We start from the raw sequence: 20,004 nt of genomic DNA on the forward strand, positions 1-20,004 counted from the left end.
AGAGAGCAGAGATGAGAAACCTTTTTGAAGATGTTGATAGGATTTCCCCCTCTGATTAGAGGAATGAAGATTGAGAGGAGGAGAAGGAAGCGATAGGGAGGCTGTGGAGGCTTTGAGGAAACGATCATTATCCTTCATCTTCATATACTTCACCGAATCAGACCGCTGATCCCCACATTAATTATATTCAAACAGAGCCCTTTGGATGCTTCTTGCTCCGCGCCTTTCCTTCCACATCAAAACTCGGTCCCTGTCCTCGCTTTACCTTGCAACTATTCTCCCTTTTTCCCCAGTAAGTTATTGTCATTCTGTTTCCATTTTCAGTGCCCTCCTCATTCCTGCCAGCTGTCTGTGGAGATTATACTTCACTAAGCAATGCCACAGGGAGAAAATAAGACTCGGAGCATTAAAAAAATAGACGAAATAAACGAAGGGGGGGGGGGGGGGGGACATCCTGTTGTGGTGCTCGACTTAAGCTGTTGACTCGTATGAACTTTTGGACAGTCTCCAGAGAATGTCATGTCTTGCTCCAACTCATAAGGTCATGTTTTGATTTATGTGTGTTTTCAACACGCTTGGTCAGGTGCCTTTTGGCATTTTTGTTTCTGTTCCTTTCAAAAAGTCTTCTTTAGCGTCTAGCCCTTCGGTGTCCATATTTGGACGCGCTAGGTCGGGACTCTTGGTGTCACTTTGTGACGCTCTGGGTTTGGGACGTATGTTTTCAATTCAGTTTCGTCCATAGTATTATGGTTATCTCGAGACACTTTACAGACAAAGTAGGTTTAAACCACACTCTGTAATTTAGAGTCCCACCAACTCTAGTAATTCCCCCAATGGTGCGACAGTGCGACCGTGTGCAGAGGCGAGAAAAAACTCCTTTTTAGGAAGAAACCTTGGTCAGACCCAGGCTCTTGGTAGGCGGTGTCTGACGGTGCCGGTTGGAGGTGTGATGAACAGTGGCCATAACAATCACAACAAAGAAAATACAACAATGACTAAAATTCAGTTCAATTCAATTTTATTTATAGTATCAATTCATAACAAGAGTTATCTCGAGACACTTTACAGATAAAGCAGGTCTATACCACACTCTGTAATTTACAAGGACCCAACAGTTCTAGTAGTTCCCTCCAGAGCAAGCAGCAGTGCGACACTGACCCAGACCCAGACCCAGGTTCTTGGTAGGCGGTGTCTGACGACCGGTTGGGGTTAGAATGAAGAGTGGCAATAACAGTCCCAAAAAATAGTAGTTTGTAGTAGTTCTTTGTAGCAGTTCATGGCATAGCAGGGCACTGTGGGCATTACAAGGCCCAGCAGGACACCGCAGAGCCTAGCAGGACGTAGCAGGGCACAGCAGGACATAGCAGGACGTAGCAGGGCAACGCAGATTGTGGCAGGTCGTAGCAGGGCAACGCAGATCGTGGCAGGTCGTAGCAGGGCACAGCAGGACGTAGCAGGACGTAGCAGGACATAGCAGGACGTAGCAGGACATAGCAGGACGTAGCAGGACGTAGCAGGGCAACGCAGATCATGGCAGGTCGTAGCAGGGCACAGCAGGACGTAGCAGGGCACAGCAGAGCATAGCAGGACGTAGCAGGACACAGCAGCATTCAGCAGGACACATTTTGGAGCCTCCCTAATCCAAGGACACATGCTGGGGGACAAAGAGCATAAGGACTCCGGGAAAGACGCCCCAGAGCTAGGTACGCTAACTGACAGGCGGCACAAGAATGGGACCGTTAGGTTTAGGGAAGGATCTTGGGTGGGGGTTACAAGAAGTATGTTTCAGTGGGACAAGATGGGGACACAAACCCTGGTCTCCACAATTTCAAAAAAAGCTTGTAGGATGTACACACACACACACACACACACACACTAAAACGTAAAAACGTGCAGAAACAAATTGACAAAATAATCGGAAATAGTGACAAGAAAAACTTGAATAAAAGTAGGTAAAGTAAAATAAAAATAGACTTTGTACTGGGGAACTTGCAGGGTGAAGTCTGTCTAATGTCCAACAGTCCATCTTCGGACATTGTCCTACTGTGGATACGGTATGTTTCTGGGTTGCAGTACTTCTGCGGAAGGGACTAAAGAGTTTGAGTCTGATCTGTTTGTTCTGTTAAAGTGTCCTTGATGAGCAGAATACAGTGATGTCTGTGTGTGTGTGTGTGTGTGTGTGTGTGTGTGTGTGTGTGTGTGTGTGTTGTGTGTGGGGTGTGTGTGTGTGTGTGTCTGAGTCTGAGTCTGAGCAGCAGGTTAACATACTATAGATAGTGTAAAAGGCATGAATACGTGATGTGTTGAGATTGACACTTGGTGTCTTCTCCTCAGATTGTTGAAAAGAGTAGCGCATACCGGGGAAGGATTTTATTTCCTCTCTCTTTCCCTCCTCTCTGATAATGGGATTTTTCGCTCTGCCACAAAATCCAGTTGGGCTTCAAAAGGGGGCGGCTGCAGCTTATCGGCTGTGTGTGTGTGGGATGTGTGTGTGTGTGTGTGTGTGTGTGTGTGTGTGGAGAGGTAAATTCAGTGTGGAATCGGGACTCAGTTCAAGTAGAAATGCTTAGATTATTAATATTCTTAAAAAAAAAAAAAACATATGAGGTTATAAGCCAACCGCAGTGTCTGTACAGCATCTGATATTCCTGTCGAGGTTGCCAGGTTTTGGGTTTTGGAAACTAAAACCAATAACCTGTGCTTACTGACTTAAGTAAGTGAGCTCAGGGTGTGATTTGTGAAAAAAGGAGAAGGGGGGTTTGATCATGCGCAAGAATTAAATCCCATTTCAATACCACCATGGAAATAGTGCCACTTACCCAGCCATGCCAAAACACTTCATTTCAATGGGCATTTTTAGGCCTTTATTTGACAGGAAAGCTAAAGACATGAAGGGGGGGGGTCGGAGTCAAACCCTGGAGTTAACCTCTGTATGTGGGCGGCCACTCTACCAACTGAGCTATCCGGGCGCCTGCCCAAACACTCATCTATGTACTTCAATATCCAATGACAAAATAATCTCAACATGACATAGCACAACACGGTGTCAAGATAAAACACACAGCGCTCCTAATCCGGGGAGAGGAGTTCACTTTTACATGTTCACCCAGGAAATGCTTGTAGCCATTCCAAACCACAATCTTTTTCCTGAACTTAACCAGTCGTTTTGGTGCCTAAACTTAACTGTCATCACCACATGATGCTCACTTTTTCTGGCTAAACTCCATCACCATCCACGGCCCCTTAAAGGACCGTCATCTGGCGGTGCCTGGAGCCGACTCGCAGTCACCTATTGGCGGCTAAACAACTGCCGCTGGTAGCCGGCGTCCCGGAGCGCCGTCTCTCAACCAGCAGCTGCCGCTCAGATTCTATCGTTTATCGTATGTTCACGTTGTCCTCTGGTCGATTTTGACCCCTTTTAAAAATGTCTATATCAGAAATATTCTTCATAACCGAATCACCACAAAAAAGGATGGATTCCATGCAACACTATTACTTTCATTGAATTTCGGGTGAAAATTGAAATGGTTTCAAATCAGCATCCACTCAACATTTACGTTCCTCTGATCTTAACTATTAGTCAAAATAATTTCTACTTTATTAACTCAAATATTAGGTATGATTATAAACAAATGAGGATTATTGACCATGAATTCCAAAAAGTAGCGTAAAACTAGTGGTAGTAAGGTGGCGGTAGTGAAGTAAAAAAATGATTGCGTTGAAAATGTCAAATGTCGAAAAAAGGGTTTAAAAAAAAACAAAAACAGTGTTAATATGTTTGACCCCGGAGGACAACACAAGGGTTACAATACTTCTATTTTAGGTATATAATGGTCCACTGGTGAAGTAGCATTGATCATTTTGAGCAGACTTTGAGATACATTTTCCGCAGAACTTGCCCTAAAACTACAAACATTCAAGTCCATGCAGACTCTGTTGAAAAAAAAATGTAGTTCAACTGGGGATTGTCCAACTTATTGAGGCCGTCTGCCTCCCCCGCAGTGCAGAGTTCCCTTTCCCCAAAGCACCTTTTTTGTGAACTGATTGCGTTTTTTTTTCCCGGGCCTTTCCAAATTTTCGGGTTTTTTGCTGAGGGTGCGTGTGTGCTCCTTTTAAATTTCCCCCGAGTACACGAATGTTTTTCAATCAAAAATCGCCCCCTTTACACATGCCCTTCCATTAATATAAGTCTATGGGTTTAACTCTAATTTCCCTTATTAACTTCCCTTTTGAGGAAGAAAGGAACTAGTCCTTTATTCCCCTTTTCCTCCCCTTCACCCCCTTCAGTTCACCCTTTCCTTCTGAAAGAGCACATGTTTTTCTAAATGTTCAGCGGTTTACTTTTCCGGGGTGAGTAAAAACGGGAAACACACACCACCACAACACACACACACACACAAATGTGGGGGCCCTTCTGACGAGGGGGCTCAAATTTGGGTTCCATGGTCCCACGGCACGGAATTGTTGGTGACAGATAGAGAGCCAGGAAAAGCTAAAGGATGAAGGGTCTTTGTGTGATGGGGGTCGAAACTCACTTACACACACACACAAAAACACAAACCCCCAACACCACACACACCCAACAAAAACAACAGCCCCCAAACACACTCAAACACATCTTATTGCCCCAAAATAATGTTATTCCTTCCACAAAAGGGGTTATTTTTGGGTTTTGATATAAGGGAGGTTGTAAAGACAATGGGTGTTGGTCAAAAAGTACCGGGACACACCACCCCCACCACACCTACATAAAATTAATTTAGAGACAGAAAAAATATATTTTTCCAAAACCTAACTTTTTTTTCCATCCTCTTTTTTTAAAAAAAAAAAACTGTAATCTCTTTTTCGGCATACGGAAAAGTGTGTGTGTGTGTGTGTGTTGGTTTTTGGTGGGGGTGGGTTGTGTGTGGGTTTTGTGTGGTGGTGTGTGTGGGGGTGTGGGGGTTTTGGGTTTGTTTTTGTACGGGGAAAATTTTTAAGAGACAGTTAGCGGGACGCCCTTGACAAAAGTCTTTACTTTTGAACACCCACACCCCCAAAAAACATGCAGGTTCCTATTTTCAATGCTTGGGCCCGCTCATCAACACAAGTGCCTCCCTCCTCTATTTTTCCTTTTCCTACTCTTTTCTTACTGTTCTTTTATTTGCTTCTTTTGTCTAAGGACGGGGAAGGACTCCTTTTTTACCCATATAAAGCCTTTTACCCAAACCCTAATCCCCCCCATTGTTTGATAGTTAAAATTAGGTGACATCGGAGTGAAAAACGGTAGTTCCTGTTGGTCAAGAAAAAACCAACATGCCCCAAAGTAATGGGAGACATGTCCGTCCACTGACGCTTGGGGTCCGGCTTTCGGGGTCAGTTTCCACGCAAAAACCCCCTTCAGTTTGAACCATCGTGCGGAGACACCGACCGCGGCGCCGTAAACGAGTAGTCTTGAGAGAGACAAGGAAACACAAAAATACCCCACATCACACCCATTCTCCACCACTCCACGGGCTTCCCGTTTCTTCTAAATTTAAATAAAGGCCCAATTCTCACCCCCCGGGCTCTATGGAAATAACCCCCCCCCCCCCACCTGAAAAATCCCTCCCCCCTTCACTACCCACGTCCCTCCACCAAAAAACCCCCAAACCGTTCCTACTCACCCAAACAAGTCGCAACCCCGACCATCTGAGGGCCCCAAAAAACTATGGCCCTGAAAAAGGACAAAAACCATTTTTTTTTAGCAGAACCAATTTTTTAACCTTGCAAAACTTTTGGGTTGACTTTAATGTATTTTAAACTGATGTTTTTTTCTTGCTTTTATATTAAACCCGTAGCACTTTGAGGTTTTTCCTTGAATTTAAAGTGCATTACAAATAAAAAAATTTTTTTTTATATTTTATTATTTTTTTATTATTGTTTTTGGGTAGTGATATTTTGAAAGACGAAATCTGAAGGAGGCAGGGTTTTGGGGGGGTGGAGGGTCAAAACAACACAGGGCTTTTACCCAGGAGACCCAGGGCTTGCCATGTTACTGAACGTAATTTTAAACCCCCCCCCACACCCTCTTTTTTCCCAACCTGACTGTCCCTTCTTGTGTGGCAGTCATTCAAATACGTCCCAAAAAAGCGTCAAAAAGTGCCTGAAAGGGCTGGACGAGAAGGAAATTTTTGCGGGGTTTGGGAACAAGGAGTTCACTTCACGGAATGGAATTGTCTAAATTGAAAGCATCTGGAATAAAAGTGATACGGGCACCAGGCGTCTTTCTTTTGCCCCACCATTTGGGGTTTACTAAAATAGGGATCCCGTATCTCACTAAAGGAACTCCGGTTTCCATATCCCCTAAAAATTCTGCCCGAATTACTTTTCAATTATTTTTTAATTTTTTTGAAATGTCATTTGTTTTTTTTTTTTCGCAGCAATTAAGGGGATTTCCCGTAAAAGGTGCAAAAGGGTCAAAATGCGAAAAAAAGCAGATGCTCAAAAATTTCCCTTGGGGGGGAACCCCGCCCCCCCACGTTAATGGGGGCCCCCCATCCCGACCCATACAAATTCAGTACCCCTTTAGACCCACGGCCCCATGCATTAAAAAAGCCCGACCCCGAGCTCAAAAAGTGACACCATGTTCGTCCCAAGGCATTTGACAAGATCCGCCTTTGCGGGGGGGGAGTGAGAAGGTTGGGGGGAAAGGGTGGGGATTTCCCCCCACCAACTACTTTTAAAAAAAAAATCCCCCACACATTTTTTACATGTTTGTAAAGTCCTACACAACAGTTTGGTTGTGCATTGGTAAAGAGGCGTCCGCGGGAAACAAAGCTGGGGTGAACGAAGGAGAGGGGGGGGTAGCGGGGGGTGGAGGGGGTAAGGGGTTTTCTCCCAGATTACTCACCGCAACCGTACCCGCTCGTTGCCAGGTAGCAGGATTTTACAAACGGGCAAGTTTTTCCTTTGGGGGGTTTTAAGCAAGGGGGTGGTGGATTTAGAGGCGGGGAAAGTGGAAAAAATCCCGTTGCATGCATATGTCAGGTTTCAGTTTGAAGTGTTCAGCTCAATGCAGGCACACGTTGCCAGGGGGGAGGAGTGGGGGGAAGCCCCGGGGAGGGGAGGCTGTGGGGCAGATGTCGGATATTTTGCATTTAAAATTTTCCTCTTTGGTTTCTCTTTTTAAAGGGAGTAAAGAGCACAGGGTTATTTTGGAGACATGGAGGCTCAGTTGATGTCAGTGTTGCCAACTTAGTGACTTTTCAGACTTTTCCAGCCCACTACGGCATATAAAGGGAGAGTTTAATTATCGAGCGTGGAAACAATGGCGCCACAGAACAAAAACATCAAATTTCTCCAGTTTAAGATACAGGAGCTTATGTTCAAAATGAGGAAACAGGAGTTGAGCTGTAATAAAATAGCTCGGTCTAACCCTGTGCAATTAGGCTCTTTGCAGTCCAAAGTCACGTCTCTCGAGAAAGAGGTGGAAACTCACAAAGAGAAGGTTAAAGAGAAGGTTAAAGAGCAGAAAACCCAACTCCAGATAAGCCAAGGTGAAATGAATAATCTTATGGTTGATCAGGCTGAGTTGCTGGACTTGTTTGACGAATTGAGAGCAAATAAAAAGGAAACTGAGTCAGAACTCCGACAGCAGAAATTTGACATTGAGGCAAACGCCAGGAAAACTGCTGAAGTTCTGAAAGAGAATTATGAGTCTGCTCTATCGAGAATGCAAGCAGACCATGACAAGAGCCTGACGGTGGAGAAGGCCAGGCGCCAACATCAAGCAGACCAGCTACTGATCGCTGAGGAGCAGAAAAAAAAACTGGTGGCTGAGTTGGAAGAACTTTTAGTTACACTGCCCCGAGTGGAGACGGGGGACAAAAAGCCAGCGGAGAACGTGAGAAAACAGCAACAAGAAAGAGACAATCTCATTGCCAGAGAAAATAAGATAAAGGATGATGCACAAATAGAGGAATTAATTAGGCGCAAAGAACTGGGCATGATTATTGGAAAGATGAAGGAGGGCATTAATAGCCTGAAGAAAAAGGAAGGTCTTACCGGAAAGGTTTCGGTATCAGAGAATGAGGTCAAAGACAAACAAAAGGTGATTGAAAAAAGAAATCATGAGATGTCTAATTTAGTGAAGGACAACAAACAATTCAAACAAGATGGGGCTAAAGAAAACGACAACTACGCGGCTCTACTTGTTAAATTAAACCAATTGAAAGGTACACTCAAAGAAGTTGAGAACGATTTGAAAACGACCCAGTCTGAGCTCAAAGAAACTAAACATGAGCTGAACAAGGCCAAACGAGACAACATCGACCTGGGAGAAACCATCACATCTCTGAAACACCAACTGAAGGCCTGTGGTCCAGACCTGAGTAAGGAGAGAGAGAAAAACAGAACCATGGGCACCTATTTGATGCGGTTCAAGGCTGATCTGCAGGCATTCATGGATTATGTCTCTCCTCCCAAGAAAATCATGGATGTCCAAAGCCAGTACATCGACGATGACATCCAAGTGCAGATGGATGGATGCGCTGAGGCTGGCCTTGGAAAAATGGTTTCCGATAAAGACAAAATTATCAGCAGTTACAAAAAGTGCCTCGACAATTCATCCAGGGCCCTGCAACATTATGATTTGAATTTTAAGAGAGCAGCGCAAAGCAACGATGAACACAGCGCCTTAATCCAAATGATCAACGAGATGGAGATGGAGCAGCACAACTTCACAAAAGAACTCAAAGAAGCAAAACGGCTTCTTGAAACGGCAAAAAGGCAGCCACTGCGCAACGTAAAGTCATGGATAAGTAGAAACGTGCTGCATAAAAACTACAAAGTCAAACCATCATCCCTTCTCCCAGATGACAGCCAGCCAGAAGTCCTCCCAGAGGACGGTATCGTGTCACCTGTGCATCCCTGTGCAGATCACATGACATCATCATCCACACAGCTACATCAGTACTTCAGTGCCAGTCAAGTGACGCCGTATAATTCAGAGGTTAGCGATCTCCCAAGAGTTGACATCTAAATTTTGCACCATCCCATTGTCCCCAAAAATTATTTTTTTTACTGAAAATTAGGCCCTTTGTTCCCACAGCCCTTTGTTCCCGCATTTCTAAAATTGTTCTTAAAATTAGGCCCTATGTTCAAACGACCCTATCTTCCAACCTGTTCTGACTCTGAACGCATTAAATACAGACGTTTGGACAGTGGCTGTCCACGTCTGATGCAACGAAAAAAAGCACCCTTCGGTGTCTTTGTCTTCTAGACGGGGTTTAGAGAGGAGAATGTAATGGGGATATTCCACATAGGGAGGTTGGTCAGGGGGTGGATGGGTCAAGCACAGGACTTTTGACCCAGGTGAGCTGGGTTCGTGTCCCACGTGTGTCCTTAACCGTCCCATTATTGTCCCATTACTTTCTTCTTTACCTGGCCCGTTATTCCCGTGTGTTATGGAACCATAATCCCACCCACGACCTTTTCCTAAACCCAACCTTTCCTTAACCTAACTGCGTCAAAAGGGACGCCATCAGTCCCAACCAAGCCCGTCAAAAGTGACGCCAATAGTCTGACCCAGTGTGTTTAGGTAAAGCGTGTTATTGACTCTAAAGGAGACTTTTAGCGTCAATAACAGCGACCTAAAGGCAACCTGGCGTCCGTATTTCATGAGACGGGAGTGGGAATGTGTTGTCTTGTGTTCCTACATTTCCCTTCAATTTAAGCACTATCCTCCCACAATATTTTTTAGGGTTATGTTCATACAATATGATACACATTTAAGAAAAAGGAAATATGGGAACACAGGCCCGCTCCCACAGTGATTGTGTGGTGCAGCAGGTCAGGGTCCCATGGGGGCTCTGTGAGAGTTTACGCCGAGGGCTTCGGTTTTCTGCCGCATGTTAAATCAACTGCAACACTAATTGTGATAATTACAATGAATTTCAAATAAAATTAACTTCAGCTCAAGATCTGTTTTGTGTATTTCCTGTATCCGTGATACCTAATGTATAGATAGGGCTGTAACAATATGCATTATGAAACAGAAATCCCCACACTCAGATCCACGAAGGCCGAATCGTGACACACCTTTCAAAGAGTTGTCCTTCTCGTCCAGATCCAGTGCTACCACATCTTTAAATTACTAATAGTAGTAGTCCTTGGGGGGCACCAGTAACTCTAATGGAGGTGTATTGTTATGAATGCGCACTGTTTTGACGCTGGGGCCTTTTTTAACATTAATATGAGTTCCCCCAGCCTGTCTATGGTCCCTCAGTGACTGGAAATGGTGAAAGGTGTAAACCGAGCCCTGGGTATCCTGCTCTGCCTTTGAGGAAATGAAAGTTCAGATGGGCCGATCTAGAATCTTGCCCCTTATGATGTCATAAGGAGCAAGATTTCCCCCCTCCCCTAAATAGCTACAGACGCAGAAATGGCACATCATAAGGAAAGCTCATTGTGGGACTGGCTCTAGTGGCTGGAATCCTGTACCAAGGCTGAATTCAGGCAAAGAGACTTCAGATACAGTATTAGGGACCTCTAAGGTCTATATAAAAGTGACTTCAGATACAGTATTAGGGGACCACTAAGGTCTATATAAAAGAGACTTCAGATACAGTATTAGGGACCACTAAGGTCTATATAAATGAGACTTCAGATACAGTATTAGGGGACCACTAAGGTCTATATAAATGAGACTTCAGATACAGTATTAGGGACCACTAAGGTCTATATAAAAGAGACTTCAGATACAGTAATAGGGGACCACTAAGGTCTATATAAAATCATCATGCAATGGGACTTTTAAATTTGATCGAAATGGTTTTGGGCTTTTGACACAGTTTTGAGTTGCCAGGTTGGATTATTGTAACTTGTTTACACTTGTATTATTACTTGTGACTATATGTTTTGTACAGGAGAGAACTCATCAAAACTGGACATACTGTATGTGACTGTGTTTTGGCTTGGGGGGGGAAGCAGGAAAGACTTCTATTCCAGATTTGAGGAGGGCTGCCAGGTTGATGTCTAAAGTACGGCACTCTGGGTATTGAGGATGTCCCTAAAAGGAGGTTACTGATGCATGATGGCGGAGGGAAGGTTTCACTAACACTGTAGCAGTCGGGTGGAGCTAAGAGGAAACTGAAGCAGGTATTTTATCTTCAACAAGGCGTAGAGTTACGGTTGCCAGGCCCAAGCAGGTTCTGCAAGTTGAAGTAAAAATTGCATTCTGTGTTTTGCTCTTCAAATACTATCAGCTGCAGAAAGTGGTTATTTCCTGTAATGACTGGATGAGGGGAACTACTCACACAATGTGGAGTTGCCAGGTTGTATCATTGTAAGTTTGACCTCCAAGATATTTTCCATCAGATTTTTGAGGGGGGGGGCGGAGGAAAGGGTAATCAGGAACAGAAAACGTCGTAATTTGGAGCTGAACAAGTTCTACTTTTTTATTGTGGTGCAGAGTTGCCAGGTTAAATATCAGTTTGCACTGAAAGACATACAGATAAGAGAAAGACACAAACAAACAGTGGGAGTGGAAAGTCACAGTTTCTCATAAATACAGAAGAGCGTTATTGGGCGAAGAAAGGACGTATCAGCACTGTGTTAAGTTGCCAAGTTAGATCTGTGTTCTCAGATTCAGAAAAGGAATAGTGAGAAGGTGTGAAAATCCCTGAATGGTCTACCTTTGCTTCTTTATTCGAACATGTTGCCAGATTAGACTGAAAATGTCTTGTTTAATCCCATCACACCGGGTACTGAGACACGGTGCTAATACAGCACCAGTACCTTAATGGCCAGATTGTACGGACAGAATAGCAACGCTGATTTTGGGGCCTCAGTTTGGTGCCACTTGATGCTCCGAAACAGACGTTACAGGCAGCAGAATCCTGGCTGCGTGTGGTGCTAGTTTACACTACACTTGACAGCAGGTAAAGTAGCATTAGCCGACCATTAGCTAGTAGCAGGCTTTAACACGGATAACATGCTTTACGGTGTAAAGTGTGACTGTGTATTACTGTAGAGGAGTCCGACACCGGGACATCCAACCGTCTGCAACTGGCGTTGTCGGAAAAACCAACAGATCGCTTGAAACTGGTAGCCTAAGCCTTGTGATGCATTCAAAGTCATTGTAAAATACCCTTTTCCCATCTAGTGGTTGTGTTGTCATTTACCAGCAATTTACTGTAGAAATAAGTTATTATTACATTCAATTACACATATTACATTACGTATTACATTAATAAAGCATTTAAATTTAACCTTGTGGCCTCAGCAATAAACCGTTCTTCGAGGTCCATGTTTTGTCCTCTTTTTTTTGTTTTTTTAAGAGCTCTATATTGTGCTTTTTGGATTTTTCCCTTTCATTGTGCCATATATCTTTATTGTGCATGTTATAGGTTTACAAAGGGAAAAAGCTACTCTGCAGCTGACAAGGTAGCAGTACTTAGCACGCATGTGCAACTCCCAACAAAGATGGAACAGAAGTGAGATGTCCCACTCTGTAGCTAAAACCGAGAGCTCAACACACAGGGTGAACCTGAAAATGTGCGTAATATGAGCACTTTAAAGTGCCCCTGAGGAACGGCATAGTTTTAAAAATATCATTTTATCATATCATTTGTCTTGAAAAAAAAAGATACCTAACTCTGAGCAATATACAGAGTGGAGGTGGGGGGGGACATTGTGCCAGGTGTCACACCTGTCAATTATCCTGGAAATGGATTCCCATTGATTAAGACTAGGCTCTGTAAACTATAGTGTGGTGTGGACTTACTCTATCAGTAAAACTTCCTGAGACAACTTTTGTTAGAATTAAACACTATAAATTGAAAGGACTTGTGCAACAGTAAGTTCGGATCATTTCATTGTTGTTCTGAAATGGTCTGAACCAAACACGGCATGCTCAACACCTCTTACACTTAACACTGTTGGAGCAGAATAGACTGCTGGTTCACACAAGACACTTCCCATCCTTAGCATTTGATAATGTGTTGCTTCCTACCAAGATCCGAACACTGGACAGCAGCCAGAAGCAGCTTTTGGGAGGTGTTTTGGTAAAACTCCAGATTCAGGCTGTTGCATTAGAGGTTCTGTAACATCACAGAATTTTTGCTGGGGGACAAACCTCGCTGCCATATTACATTTAGACGACAATTACATTGCCACGCTTTGGGTTTTAAGCGGAGTTTGGAGCCAAAAGCGACCCCCACTATAACCACACAGGATCCCAACCGTCCCCTTCACCAATCCCTTCAGTTGCTGCCATTGAGTCGAAGCTACAGAGTCCCATTTGCGAGGAAAAAACATTTCTAGTAATCCTTCATCCTCATGGCCATCACCACACTCGACAGCCATACCTACAAACATACATACATATCCAACAGCACCATTCAGGCTTCTTATTGCACGTTTGTCAATATCTAATCTATGTTGTTCCTATATGTATCTTTTTATGATCTCATATGTATTTTATGTGATATGAGTTTACCCCATCAAAGACACATGTCTGTCACTCGTGACAGAAAATGATGTTTTTCTTATATCTTCACACATTACATTTTATCATGGTGAGGCCTATTGTGAGACAGTTGAAGCTGCTACATGAGCAGGCTGTTCTCATGAACCGTTTACATTTAGCAACAATAAGTCAGGCCCCATAATTTGTATGTATTCCACTTGTTTTTTGCTGTATGCACCACATTGATGGATGCTGTATAAGAATGATCTGAACGCCGTAGAGAGGAGGTTGGAGCGGATGGGCAGGTTCATAAAACACAACGCTCATAAGCCAGGTAGTGCACTTCCCATCGAAATAATAAAAAAATTGGTGTGCATGACTATCCATATGATATCATACAAACGCGTTCATGAGAATGCGTTGACATGAGGCCAAGAAATGCATTAGAACATTTAAAAGCACCATGTGGAAGAAAATAAAGTCCACTGTAACAAATCACAGATGACACCAAAATATGACACTTCCTGCTGAAGTTCTAGATATATAACTGAAGCCTTCTTTTTTCTTGCTTTCACACTCAGTCGTAGCTGCAGGGAAACATCAGAATGTGACAGCGAGTTTGCTGCTTTTGGCAGGTACCCACAGGAAACAGAGAAACCGTTTTTTATTGGAGTTCCAGAGTGGGTTTTTTCCTTTAATGACAACAGAGTGCTGGGGGACGACTAAAGAGGTGGACATGGGACAAAGCAGAGTGTGGAGGAGCCCTGTGTAGAGTTGCCAAGCTGGGCTGATTTGAGTCGGGGACGCAGGAGAAGGGCTGCCAGCATTTTCTTTTTTCTTTTATGACAAAATTGCTGACAGTTCCCAACCAGAAAATGTGCTTAGAAACCCAGACAATTTCCTGCAGTCACCTAGTTAGTCTTTTCCATTGCAGTCTCAATTGGTCTTTTTATAACTGTGGCAACACTGTTTAGGAAGTGGGCCAAACTCATCTCCCATATATCTCAGTTGGGAGTCTGAACGTCGAGACTCAGCGGGGATGATGAAAGCGAAGCGTACTGTTTGTGACAGAGAGAAAGGAAGCAGTATTTAGTCATCGCCTGCTGCTCTTCTTGTTTTGACCCTCTGCCACAGCGGCCGTCGTCTTTCTTTTTTGCTTCTGATCACTTTCTGTCTTCATGACAATCACAATATAGTTCACTTGGTGGACGCTGGTTCCTTTGTGGATTTCTCCTAGGAGAACTGGGACCCTGAGGACCCTGATTTTCCTCCCCTCCATGTCCACATCCTCTGTGCCTGTGCACTCATCCTGTCTGTGTGATACCCTGGGAAAAGGTTTAATGTCCCTGTCGTACCACAAACACTGGGATGTTTGCTTTTTCACCTGACACACATGTTTTTGAATTGTAAAGGAGAAAGTTTCAGTCGGCTGTGAGGGAAAGAATCCCGTATCTTACTTTAGAACCTGTTTGGGAGGTGGGCGAACCTGGGCTGCTTTGCGAGTGGGATAACTGTGAAAGGGATTGTTAGGGGTTAAAAGAGTGGTCAAGGGATCCATTTAAAAATTGAGCAATCGTAGAGATCATTAATTTGATAAATGTTAATTTCGTTTGTTATGTTATGTTGTAACTTACGCCCCTGACACACCAACCAGACCATCGGCAGAAAAGACAGTTGGACTGATCAGTCTCAGTTAGTCAAAAACGAGCCTCGGAACACGTCTCCATAACAGCAGGCGGCGCTAATATGTATTGTCACCCAAAAGTGAAAAAACCTGCAGCTGATTGGACGGATGTGTCACGTGGGTCTGGTTTCTCTGGAAATTCAAAGCCAGACTGTCATGGCGGCTTGTTCAGAATACGGTCTCATATTATATTTTACTCACCAAAATGTGTATATGAAAAAAACAAAAAATAAGATTATTTTTTGGGGGCTTTTAAATTTTTATTATAGTGAGAGTGGATAGACATGTAAGGAGGAGAGAGATGAGGGGGGGATGATACGCAGCAAAGGGGCCGCAGGTCGGATTCGAGCCCAGGCCGCTGCAGGACTCAGCCCACATGGGGCGCATGACCTCTCTTACGGGGTGAGCTGGAGGCCGCCCCTCTGAAAACACGTTAAGTGAGAAATCTGCCTGATGATATCAATCCCCCTCTGCGCTTCCTCAGACCGGTCTGAGATGTTACGAGACGGTTCACTGGTTAGATTAGATTAGATTAGATTCAACTTTATTGTCATTACACATGTACAGGTACAAGGCAACGAAATGCAGTTTGGGTCTAACCAGAAGTGCAATAGCAGTAAGTGCAGGATATACAATGGTTCCGTAAGTGCAAGACATGGATATGTAATGAATAAATATAGAAAAGAATACTATTATAAACAGAGTTTTACAGATGGGTTTGTCCTATGAATACAAAATATAGATAACAGGTATTGTGAGCAAGATTTACAGCTAGGAATTTGGTGGATATTACTATAATTGCAAATTTTTTACAGATATGTGCAAACAGCATAATATACTAATGAAATAAGGTAAAATTTGGGCAGAAACTATCCGAATTAAAGTGCGGTGGAAAGTAATTGCATATTACAGTTAAAGTACGGTAGTGCGGATGTAATGTAAAATTGGTACTGTATATAAATAAACAGTCAGCAGTGCAAATGAAATGTAAGTAGTGCAAAAAGGTAAGTAGTGCAAAGATGCAGATGTAACAGTCGTTACTATAGTAACAGTCGCAGTGCAGATGAACATTATAATATTGCAGATAACAAAATGAGGCAGGTGTGAGGAGGGAGAGGAGAGTCTGTCAGTATATGAGGGAGTGGGATCAATGAGGATTAGAGTTCAATAAAGAGACAGCTCTGGGGAAAAAACTGTTCTTTAGTCTGCTGGTCCTGGTCCGATGACCCTGAAACGCCTGCCGGAGGGCAGAGAGAAAACGTCTGTGGGCTGGGTGAGAGGAGTCCTTCAGGATGCTGCGAGCTCGATGCAGACAGCGTTTCCTCTGGATGTGCTCGATGGCGGGCAGTGGAGTCCCGGTGATGCGCTGGCGGTTTTTCACCACCCGCTGCAGTGCCTTGCGCTCTGCAACAGACAGCTCCCATACCACACTGTTGCACAGTTTGTCAGGATGCTTTCTATTGCACAGCGATAGAAGTTCACCAGGATAGTTGAGGAAAGCTGATTCTTCCTCAGTGTCCTCAGAAGAAGAGGCGCTGGTGAGCCTTCTTGACCAGGCAGGAGGTGTTGGTTGACCAGGACATGTCCGCCGAGATGTGGATCCCCAGAAACTTGAAACTGGAGACACGCTCAACAGCCATTCCATCGATGTGGATGGTGTCGTGCGTGCCTCTTGGCTCCTTTCTGAAGTCCACGATGAGCTCCTTGGTTTTGGGGGTGTTGAGGAGCTGGTTATTTTCAGTGCACCATGTGGCCAGGTGCTGGATCTCTTCCCTGTAGGCAGTCTCATCGTTGTTGCTGATGAGACCAATCACCGTAGTGTCGTCCGCAACTTGATGATGGAATTAGATTCGTACACAGGCTTGCAGTCGGAGGTGAAGAGGAGTAGAGAAACGGCTCAGCACACAGCCCTGTGGTACACCAGTGTTGAGTGTGATGGACGTGGAGCAGTTGGAGCCTGATCGAACATTCTGGGTCTGTTGGTAAGAAAGTCCAAAATCCAATTGCACGTGGAGGTGTTGATGCCCAGGTCTCCAAGTTTGGCTATTAACTTAGCCGGATGACAGTGTTGAATGCTGAGCTGAAGTCAACAACAGTATTCGTGCATAAGTGTTCTTATTGTCCAGATGTGTGAGCACAGAGTGCAGTGCCATGGAAACCGCATCCTCTGTGCTCCTATTGCTACGGTAGGCGAACTGGTGTGAGTCCAATGTTGATGGTACGAGTCCTTTAGGTGTGCCAGGACCAGCCGCTCAAAGCACTTCATTACGATGGGTGTGAGTGCTACAGGGCGGTAGTCGTTAAGGCACTTCGGCTGGAGTGTTTTGGCACTGGCACAATGGACGTGCATTTAAAGCATGTTGTACAGCAGCTTGGGCAAGAGACAGTTGAAGATGTCTGTAAAAACTCCAGCGAGCTGCTCCGCACATGCCCTGAGTACCGTCCAGGGATGTTATCCGGTCCGCAGCCTTGTGCGTGCTGATCCTGCTCAGTGCCTTGCAGACATCTGGAGGGAGAGTGTGATGGGGGGGTGGTCAGCTGAGGGTTTGAGCTTGGTGGCAGTTTCTCTGTTGTCTCTTTCAAAGCGAGCATAAAGTCATTAACTCGTTCAGGAGTTGACATCAGTGGCTACGGGGGTGGAGTGAGTGGGTTTATAGTCACTGATGGCCTGAATGCCCTGCCACATGCGTCGAGGATCAGCGTTGGAGAAGTGTCCCTCTATCTTCATCTTGTAGCAGTGCTTGGCCTCTTTGATGCCCCTTTTCAGATTTTGCCCTGGATGTGCTATAGCCTGTGCGTCTCCTGATCTGAAGGCAGTATTGCGTGTTCAATAGGAGTCGCACTTTCCTGTTCATCCATGGCTTCTGATTTGGGTATGTGGTGATCTGCTTCTGGGTTGTAACAGTGTCTATGGTGGTGTTAATATAATCCAGTACAGAGGAGGTGTAGCAGTCAAAGTCCGTGTGAGGCCACTGGTGGCTTGAGTAGCAAACGTACTCCGTCTGTGTGTAAAACCTTTCCTGAAGTGATGAATCTGCTCCTGCAGGCCACACCTTGATGGTCTTCACTGATGGCTTCACGCGGTTGATGAGAGGTGCATATTTGGGGGTGAGGAACAAAAAAAGGTGATCTGACTGTCCCAGGTGGGGGAGGGGTGTCGCGACGTAGGCTCCAGCCATGTTTGTGTAACATGGTCTAAAGTTTTGTTTCCTCTGGTGTGACAAGAAACATGCTGGTGAAATTTTGGTAGCACTGACTTCAAGTTTGAATGATTAAAATCACCAGCGACAATAAACGCAGCTTCCGGGTGAACGGTCTGTTGTTTACTAATGGCTGCGTGAAGTTCTTTCATAGCAAACTTGGCGTCAGCGTCCGGGGAATATAGGCTGCAGTGATAATCGTACAAGTGAACTCCCGTGGTAGATAGAACGGTCTACATTTAACCATGAGAAACTCAAGGTTACTGAACAATGTCTCCCAACATAGCAGAGTTTGTGCACCAAGCTTTGTTAATGTAAATGCACAGACCACCACCTCTGGTCTTGCCGAGCCATCTAGTGTTCTATCCGCCCGGAATGTGTGAAGTCCCGCTAGCTCGAAAGCATTGTCCGGTATTCCGCTGTTTAACCATGTTTCCGTGAAGATTATGACATTACAGTTCAAAAGTCTCTTACTGTGTGTAATGCTGAGTCGGATCTCCTCCATTTTGTTCATCAGCGACCGTACATTGGCAAGGAAAATGCTGGGTAAAGAGAGCCGGTGTGGTGTTAGCTTTAGCTTAGCTCTTAGTCCTCCGCGCTTCCCCCGCCTTTGTTTACGATCTCGACGCCGCCTGCGAGCACTTCCGCCCGGCCGGGCAGAGTGCGTAGCCTCGGGTCTTCTGGCGATCTCAGGAAGGAGTCGAAGATTGTCCGTAAAACTGTCGGAAACTGTCCGGTCAACCCTCAGATCTAAAACCTTCATCCTCTCAACCACTCCATGTAGGCACTCTTTAAGTTCCCCAGACAGCTTATGGGTAAATTTGCTGGCGGCTGTTTTACAAATTGTGAAAAAAAAAAGAAGTGCCCGCCTTCCGACCGCCAGGCTGTCCGACGGCCGATTATCGGCTTGGTGTGTCACGGCCCTGAGAGAAAAAGAGGAAGAGAGGAAGTTGACCCCGTCTGTCTGTTATTCTCTAACTCCCAAAGGTGTCCCGCTGGGCTCTGCTTGCTCCTTATGTCTACCATCCACTACGTTGTATTATTTAATGTGGGCTTGTGTCTCTTGGAAAATTTGTCCGTTTGTTCGATGCCTTTCTCCTTTTCTCTCACAGATTAAATATCTCCTTATTTAATCACATTGTTTTATGTGTCTCACAGTAAGAAATATTCAAATCTGTTCTTCCTAAAAAATTTATTCTTTTCTAATTTCCGAACAGAAATTGTAATCAGAGCGCTGTGATGGGCGACAGATGTCTTCCATCTGTGCTGATGATTTCCAAAAACAAATGTGCAGAGCAGAGAGCTAACTAACTAGCTGCACTCATGTGATATTTTTACCTCTGGTATTCCACGGTACGCTTCCACTTACTGCCAGAAACTTTGATTAATCAAGTATTTAAAAAAGACTGCAGGACTGACAGTTTTCGTCAAGTTCTAGCTGTAGCTAACAACATAAATCCCTTTTTTTGCTTGTTGCTGTCTACACAGACAGATTTTACCAGTTAAACTTTTATGCTTTAAAATGAATATTTTACCGTATGGTTTGGCACTGCGTTCTCTATTAGTATTTGCAAGTATGTACAAAATAAGGTATGGCATGCGCTACCACTGTTCTTACTGCAATTTATAAATGAATACTTGAGTTTAAGTTGCTTATTATGTACAATTATTTATGAACGGTAAAAGCTAAA

The 20,004-nt window shown here is 44.4% G+C and overlaps 1 protein-coding gene across 1 annotated transcript in view; it reads left to right on the forward strand.

Annotated features, from left to right (window-relative positions):
- The first annotated feature begins 2,476 nt into the window (after positions 1-2,476).
- LOC116704602 (leucine-rich repeat and fibronectin type III domain-containing protein 1-like protein) overlaps positions 2,477-20,004 on the forward strand; it is a 202,054-nt gene continuing 184,526 nt past the window's right edge. Inside the window, exons 1-2 of the mRNA XM_032540194.1 lie at positions 2,477-2,499; positions 4,683-4,686. The gene's annotated coding sequence lies outside the window, so the exon portion shown is untranslated. The remainder of the gene's footprint in view (positions 2,500-4,682; positions 4,687-20,004) is intronic.

This window comes from Etheostoma spectabile, chromosome 16 (assembly GCF_008692095.1).
Source record: "Etheostoma spectabile isolate EspeVRDwgs_2016 chromosome 16, UIUC_Espe_1.0, whole genome shotgun sequence".
Lineage (NCBI taxonomy): Eukaryota > Metazoa > Chordata > Actinopteri > Perciformes > Percidae > Etheostoma > Etheostoma spectabile.